Source organism: Hippopotamus amphibius, chromosome 8, assembly GCF_030028045.1.
Source record: "Hippopotamus amphibius kiboko isolate mHipAmp2 chromosome 8, mHipAmp2.hap2, whole genome shotgun sequence".
Lineage (NCBI taxonomy): Eukaryota > Metazoa > Chordata > Mammalia > Artiodactyla > Hippopotamidae > Hippopotamus > Hippopotamus amphibius.
Genome location: NC_080193.1, coordinates 56,655,515 through 56,664,272, shown reverse-complemented (window position 1 = coordinate 56,664,272; position 8,758 = coordinate 56,655,515). Strand labels below are relative to the sequence as shown.

Sequence of the window (8,758 nt, the reverse complement as noted above, 5' to 3'; positions counted from 1 at the left end):
AAAGTATTTAATAATGCCCTGCGTACATCATTCAGTTTCATATTTGAACACTTTTTTCTACTCCAAACACTCTGAAATATTGCCTTCTCTGCCCAGTTTTTGCCTGTTGTACATTTCTGATTGACCTTCACGTTGAGCATCTATTGAGAGCCTGCTACATGTCAGGTGTTGTTCAAGGTGTTTTATATGTTGTTTAATGCTTACAACAGCCCTGCTCACAAGCATTTCTATCCATCTTTTCAGATAAAGGAACTGCAGCTAAGAGAGCTCAAGATCCCATGACTAGACGGTGGGAGAGCAGGCATCTGAATCATACTTTCTTGTCACGGCATCAGTGCCCATAATTTTCCCACTGTGCTGGGCGCTGCGCATCTGCCCTTGTGACAGCATCTCCTTCCCTAAGAGATGCAAGGCCCTCAGTGGCAGAGCTTTTTTTTTTTTTTCTTTTTGCAGCTACAATGCCTCCCTGACCTGGGTCATCAATTTTACAGCTACATAAATAGGATTAATTGTCCGTATAAGAGACCGTGACTGGGAATTACATCTGACACCACCAGTCTTGGACCCGTCAGCCCTCACTCTGACCATGTGGCCTTTTCCTCACCACCCATACAAAGCTGGCTAAGAAAAGCTCCATACTTCGCTGAGGTTTACTCGTTCAGTTTATGGTAACCACAGCCGTCCACACACACTCCTGTTTTGTTACCATCTGCCGATGAGGAAGTTTACAGCTATACCTATCTTATTCTTCTTCTTCTGCTGCTGCTGCTGCTTGAGTTGTGGCACTCAGGATCTTCCTTGACGAGTGCAGGATCTTTAGTTGAGGCATGTGGGGTCTTTAGTTGCAGCATGCAGGATCTAGTTCCCTGACCAGGGATTGAACCCAGGGCCCCTGCATTAGGAGTGCAGAGTCTTAATCACTGGACCACCAGGGAAGTCCAAGCCAGGATTTTGTTTCATGCATGAAGATGGGGTCCTTTACCATTCACTGCTTGTGCTCTTCATACAATCAGCAGGAGACCTGCTTTGCATTGTCTTCCCTTTGGTGGAAATGACCTCTGTTGATTTACCCATACTGCTTTTTTTAATTTAAAAAATAATTTTATTATACTTATAATGCATGTTTCAAGTAACCCCCCCCCCCCAAAAAAAAATCAACGGATTTATTTTTTGTACTGAACCGAATGATTTAAAAGTTCATATGGAAAAATAAATGCAAGAATTCTCAAGAATGTAAGAGGGAGAAAGAATAATGAGATGGTACAGGTAGTACAAGATATTGGAATTTACTTTAAAGCTAACATAATAAAAAAAATGCTCTTTGCACAAGAAAAAGCAAATATAGCAGGGAATAGAATCAAATTGAAAAACATATATAAGTAAATGTGGAACGTTACTGTATGATAATGAGAGAATTTCCATGCCATGGGAATTAGAATTTATTTAATAAATAATATTGGTGTTATTTGGCTATCAAAGCAAAAAAATAGTTTGAGTGTTAATAATATACTTAAACAATTCAATTTTAAATGAAGAAAGTAAGGAAGAAAGTAAGAATACCATAACATGTATAAATTTACATTTTTGACTTGTTAAAACACATATTGCCTTTGTAATTTAAAAGTAATACATACTATGGACTCCCTAGGTGGCGCAGTGGGAAAGAATCCACCTGCCAATGCAGGGGACACGGGTTTGAGCCCTGCCCTGGGAAGATTCCACATGCCACGGAGCAACTAAGCCCGTGCACCACAACTATTGAGCCTGTGCTCTAGAGCCTGTGAGCCACAACTACTGGGCCCATGTGCCACAACTATTGAAGCCCACACACCTAGGCCCGTGCTCCACAACAAGAGAAGCCACTACAACGAGGAGCCTGCACACCACAATGAAGAGCAGCCCCCACTCACAGCAACTAGAGAAAGCCCATGTGCAGCAACGAAGACTCAATGCAACCAACAAATAAATTAAATAAATAAATAAATTTATAAAAGTAATACATACTACATACTATATATTAAGTATTCCTAATGTTGAAACAGTTCAGGGGCTTCCCTGCTGGCCCAGTGGTTAAGAATTCGCCTGCCAATGCAGGGGACACGGGTTCAATCCCTGGGCCAGAAATATCCCACATGCTGTGGAATAACTAAGCCCCTGTGCTACAGCTACTGAGCCCACGCACTGCAGCTAATGAAGCCTGTGCACGCCTAGAGCCTGTGCTCCACAACAAGAGAAGCCACCACAATGAGAAACCCTCACACCACAACAAAGAGTAGCCCCCGCTCACCACAACTAGGGAAAGCCCATGCACAGCAACGAAGACCCAACGCAGCCAAAAATAAATAAATAAATAAATCTTTAAAAAAAAATTCAAAAAAGTTTTAACAGTAAATACTGAAAGACTCCTTCCTTTCCCCAGTACTGTCAGTTTAAAGTTTCTTCTTTCTGATATTTACGTATATACATGCACACATTTTTTTTTCCTTAGTGGGGATGACACGATATTATTTGCAAATTCCTTTCTTTTTTTTACAATCAAATGTGTAATTGTGGACAACCTTGCATAAAAATATACATTGACAAATCTTATTCTTTCTAAAGGCTATACAGTACAGTATTTCATTTTATGATTCCATTTCAACTTACTTAAGTAATCATTTACTGATAAAGGAGGTATTCAATGTATTTTTTAAAGTCAAATCATACAGAAGGGTCAAAAATGAAATGTCAGGCTATTTTCTACAATATTTAGAATATTCTTCCCCAGGAAGAAACACAGAACGGTTTCTGTGTTGTAGTTCCTCTAGGGTTACCATTACCACTTAAATTATTTCTATCTCTCTTTTTTCTTTTGTTTTTTGTTTCAGTTTTGGGTAGAGTAGCTATTGACTTCCTGGTATGGAAACTATACAATCTAATAAGGGAAACTATGTCCCCCATCTCTTCTACTTAGTCTATAGGAGTTAAATTAGAGTTAAATGTTAATGCAAAACATTTAACTCCAGTTTAAGAGGCTTTAATAAGATTATGCTCTTACAAATATTTACTGTGCAACCAGGGTATGCTATTGGATTTAGAGAGAAAGAAATACAATGTTAAGACACTAATCTCCAGTCAGTCAAAGGATGATGCTCCAAGCATGACAGCAGTGTTTTCTCTTATTTCTTTTGATTTTGCTTCTTTTCTTTTAAGTCATTTCAGCTGCTGTTCCCATGACTCATGGTGTACTCTCCCTTTTTTTTAATTTTATTGGAGTATAGTTGATTTACAATGTTGTGTTAGTTTTAGGTGTACAGCAAAGTGATTCAGTTATACACATACATATATTCATTCTTTTTCAGATTCTTTTCCTATATAGCTTATTACAGAATATTGAGTAGAGTTCCCTGTGCTATACAGTAGGTCCTTGTTGGTTATCTGTTTTATCTATGTCAGTGTGTGTATCCCAAGCTCCTAATTTGTTCCTCCACCCCATGCTTCCCCTTTGGTAACCATAAATTTGTTTTTGAAATCTGAGTCTGTTTCTATTTTGTAAATAAGTTCACTTATATCATTTTTAAAATTAGATTCCACATATGAGTGATATCATATGGTATTTGTCTTTCTTTTTCTGACTTACTTCACTTTGTATGATAATCGCTAGTTGCATCCATGTTGCTGCAAATGGCATTATTTCATTCTTTTCGACGGCCAAGTAATAGTCCATTGTATATACGTACCATATCCATTCCTCTGTCAATAAACATTTAGGTTGCTTCCATGTCTTGGCTATTGTGAATAGTGCTTCACTGAGCATTGGGGTATGTGTATCTTTACAAATTATGGTTTTGTCCAGATATATGCCCAGGAGTGGGTTTGCTGGATTGTATGGTAGGTCTATTTTTTAGTTTTTTAAGGAACCTCCATACTGTTCTCCATAGTGCTTGTACCAATTCGCATTCCCACCAACAGTGTAGGAGGGTTCCCTTTTCCTCACACCCTCTCCAACATTTATTGTTTGTAGACTTTTTGACGATGATGATTCTGACCTGTGTGAAGAGATACCTCATTGTAGTTTTGATTTGCATTTCTCTGATTATTAGTGATGCTGAGCATCTTCGCATATGTTTTTTTGGCCATCTGTATGTCTTCCTTGGAGAAATGTCTGTTTTGATCTTCTGCCCATTTCTTGATTGGGTTGTTTGTTTTTTGTTTTTTTGTGGTGTTTTTGTTTTTGCTTTTGTTTTTGTTTTTTGACATAGAGCTACATGAGCTGTTTGTATATTTTGGAGATTAATCCCTTGTTGGTCACTTCATTTGCAAATATTTTCTCCCATTCTGTGTGTTGTCTTTCCATTTTGTTTATGGTTTCCTTTGCTATGCAAAAGGTTTTAAGTTTAATTAGATCTTTTTACATTTATTTCTTTTTTGTTTGATCTTCTGGAGAGCCATATTGAGTAATGCTTATGGACAGCTTGTGAGGGTCATAAACTTTCTGAGAATTTGTATGACTGAAAATGTTACATAAAATAAAGGTTTAAATGTGGAATTCTAAATCCAGAGTCATTATCCCAGCTAGTTTTTTTGACAGTTTTTGTTCCTTTGAGTTTCAGTGTTTGGTACTGCTAATGGAAAATCTGCTGTTAATCTGATTCTTCTTCCTTTATAGGACATTTTTTAAATTGTCTTTCCAGAAATTTCAACAGAGAATGTTTAAGTATGGATCTTTTTCCCACCTATCTCACCTAGCCACGATGAGACTTTCAACATGAAGGACCTTGTTTCTTCAGTCTGGAATATTTTTATTCCACTATTTCTTTATTATCCCCCTTCTTTCCTATCCTTTTCTCTTGGAACTTATTCTTGTCAATAATTGAGCTTCTGGGACTCGTTCTCCATATTTTTAAATTTTCTCTTTTATTTCTTGTGTCATTTTTGTTTGTTATTTTGGACTGTTGGAAATTTCTTTGCTTGAGCTTCCAAATCAATACAGCAAGTTCCCTACGTATAAATGGGTTCCATTCCGAGATCACATTCGTTAAATCCAGCAAAGTTAGCCTAGGTACCCAACTAACACAAATGGCTATGTAGTACTGTACTGTAATATGTTTATAATACTTTTCACATAAATAATACATAAAAAAACAAACAAAAAATAAAGCATTTTTAACCTTACAGTACAGTACCTTGAAAAGTATAGTAGTACAGTACAACAGCTGGCATACAGGGGCTGGTATCGAGTGAACAGGAAAGAAGAGTTACTGACTGGAGTGGGGAGAGGAGGTGGGAGATGGTAGAGCTGATGGATCATCAGCAATAGGAGATGGAGGGCAAGCTGCAATTTCACTTATGCCCTGAGGTTGATGGCACAGGTTCTGGTTCCTTGCTAGACTCAATCCTATCTACCCTCTTGAAAAAAATGATCCAGTGATGTCTGGGTAGTAGCTCTTTTTTTCTTGTCATAGATGAATGACACAGTAACACTGGATTGCATTCCAAACAGCTGCTACACCTTCATGTACTGTTCTACGTTCAGATCCTGTGTCTCAAAAACTAACAGTGCCTCCTCAAATAAAGAAAATCCCCTTGCCAGTTCCTGTGTTGTGACTCTCTTCAGTTTTTTAGTTATTTCTTCTTCCTCTTCTTGCTCCGCTCTCTCAATTATTTTCACTTTTCTTTCCATCGTTATTGCTTGGCACTTCTTAGCAGCACCAGCTACATCACCACTGCTTTAATGCTTGCTTCTGGACATCCTGGGCTTCAAGTAAAGACACGGTACTGCTGTACTCTATACAGTACTGTACAGTAAAGTACACAAATGCACAACCACTTGTAGAGGATGCATGCACATGATAATGTACTCCAGACACATGAACTAACTTACGTGATTGGACATGTGAATGCACATTCGCATCATTGAAAACTTGCAACTTGAAGATTTGTATGTAGGGGACTTAGTGTAATTGGTTTTTTGGGGAGACTTCCATGGCGGTCCAGTGGTTAAGACACTGAGCTCCCAGTGCAGGAGGTGCGGGTTCGATCCCTGGTCAGAGAAGGCCTCACCAAGTGGCCAAAAAATAATAATTGGTTTTTAACTCTATCATAATGTGTGGTGGCCCATTGAAATTTTTATTTCACCAATCACACTTAAAATTCTTTTTTGTTTGGTAGGTGTAAAAGCCTCTCTAATTTTTCTACAGTTAATATTTAGAGTTTTTAGGGTAGTTTGGGATCCATTTTGTTTCCTCACCTTTCTGTTGATATTTGGCTTTTTGTTCATGTTTGTGAATTGGGCAGGTTGACCTGAGGTGCCATGCCCTCAGTATTGTTAAAATTTCTGCAGGTGATTCTCACATGGAGTAAAGACTTAGGAGTATTTCTGCTGGGTAATAGAGAAGCTGTATGATTATATACATGCTTCTCTACCTTGTCTTTTTTTGTCAAATAATATGTCCTGTAGATTTTTCTTTATCAGTGTATAAAAAGCTTTCTCCTTTGTCAGAGCTTCATAGTATTCCATTATGTAGATGTACCACAGTTATTTAATTTCTTCCCTATTGATTTGAAACCCTTGAAATGTTTCAGGTATTAGAGCAAGGAATTTTTTCTTTTAGTGCTGCAATGAATAGTCTTATTTGTCTACCATGTTGTACATGTGTAGCTACCAGATACATTCTCTAATGATGGATTGCTAGCTGAAAAGTTAAATGTATTCTTAATTTTGATAAGTATTGACAAATTGCTCTTCCATTTTAAACTGGAGGAAACAGCCCTAGAAAGGTGAGGTGACTTGATCATCATCACGTAACAAGTTTATGCCAGTATGGGGAATGAACTTGTTCTTTGTGTCGTTCAGTCTTGCCTTTCTTCTACAATGTGACACTTCTTTCACTGTATCCTACCAATGGGGACTACAGCTATGTCAGGTAATTTGGTGAAACTGACCATCTGAGGCTATTCATGATATCATGATTTGGTGTCTGGAAAAGACTAGGTAGCTACCTCCCATTTTCCACGGCCTCATTAAAATAATAAAAAAAAGATATGTACTCATGTGTATGGAAACAATTCAACAATGATATGAAGATAAAGCAAAGCAAAATAAAAGTGAAGTTGACAATGAGCCAGAAAATTTAAGGAAATTTTGGAGAGAGACAGCCAGAAACACCAGAGATAAGAGCAGTTCTTCTCGAGATAGCTTCCGAAGAAACTACAAATACAGTCGTAACAAAAGCAAGGAGAGATCATCAGGCAAACCCCAGGATTTTTTTAAGTTAAGAACTAAGTTTAGAGCAGCCAGTCCATTTCTTTCCCTAACCTCACCCCACCCCAATGTACAGAGGCTAACAAGGGAAAGTTTTGCCCTTAGTGTTAAAGACCTGTTCTCTAATGAATAGGTGGCTAATGAGATCGCAGAAGGGCCCTAGAAAATGTACTGGACCTGAGAAATAAAGGCAATGAAGACCAGAGGAAAGTCTTTTTTCCTTGACCATTATGGGATTCCCAGCCTCTTGTCTGCTTGAAACTCACATGTATTTGTCAACATGCCAGAGCACTGTCATTGATGAATTCTGACCTCCAGTTCAGGAGAAAAAGCATTTGGTAAAGCCAACCTGAACCAGGGGTGTGTCACTTGGTTATAATTCATCCAGCTATGCATGTAAAATTTGTGCAATATTATATACATCATAGAAACTCACCAAGTAATTCTAAGTTGCAGCCAGGATTGAGAAACCCTGCTCTGAACAACCAAACTGAGTAGTTGTATGTGTCTAGTATAAAATGATCTCTGCTTTTTTAAAATTGAGTTTAGAGTGAAAAATCAAATTGTACATCAACTTAATAGATAACAACTTTTGTGCCAAGAGAGCTATTAGCTTATGGTCAGTTATAATAAGTGTACGGGACTCAAATAAAAGGCAAAGTGACTGTAGTGGACCTACAGTGCAATAGAATCCTTTTCAGCATCTTAGAATGAGTGTACCTAGAGTCAACAGAACACCAGTGTCTCCATCACTAATATAATCAGTGAATAATCTATGTTTTGCTTCAGATTTCACATCTCCTATTTGTCATTGGTGTTCAGGAATTTCACTATGATGTGTTTATCTATGGAATTGTTTTAATCACCCTCTTTGGATTACTATTTGTAGATTAATATTATTTATCATTTCTGGAAAATTCTCAGGCATTATCTCTTCAAATACTTCTCCATTCTCTCTTTATTCTCCTTCTGAGATTCTAATTAGAACTCATTCACTTCATATTTTGAAATTTTTTCATATTTCCATCTTCTTGTCTCTCTGATGATGATATTTTCTTCAGATCTCTCTTTCTATTCACTAACTCTCTCTTTAGCTTTATCCAAATAGCACTTTTGCCTTTTATATCCTCCCCAAATTTTCCATTTTTAGAGTTTACATCTGATTTTATATAGAAAGTTTATATTTTACATATCAATGTGGTCATTTCTGATAATTCCTTGCTTCTTGCTTGTATTTTTAATTTCTGTATTATTTCTTTGAATTGTTTACAGATAACTATTCTAATTCTATGTCTGACAATTTCAGTGTCTGCATCCTTGAAGGTCCAGATCTATTCCTTGTCATTTCCTCTGATTCTCACTCATGAAGCTTGCCTTTTCTTGTGCTTGTCGATCTTTTTATTTTTTAATAAAGTTTTTTTGTGTTTGGGGGGCTTTTTTGCTTTTTGTTTTGGGGGGGTTGGCATGGCAAGTGGGATCTTAGTTCCCCGACCAGGGATCGAACCCACATCCCCT

At 37.4% G+C, this 8,758-nt stretch overlaps 1 non-coding gene across 1 annotated transcript; it reads right to left on the bottom strand.

Annotated features, from left to right (window-relative positions):
- Window positions 1–862: 862 nt before the first annotated feature.
- TRNAR-CCU (transfer RNA arginine (anticodon CCU)) lies at window positions 863–935 on the bottom strand. The gene has a single exon. It is a non-coding gene; the product is annotated as a tRNA-Arg (tRNA).
- Window positions 936–8,758: the final 7,823 nt, after the last annotated feature.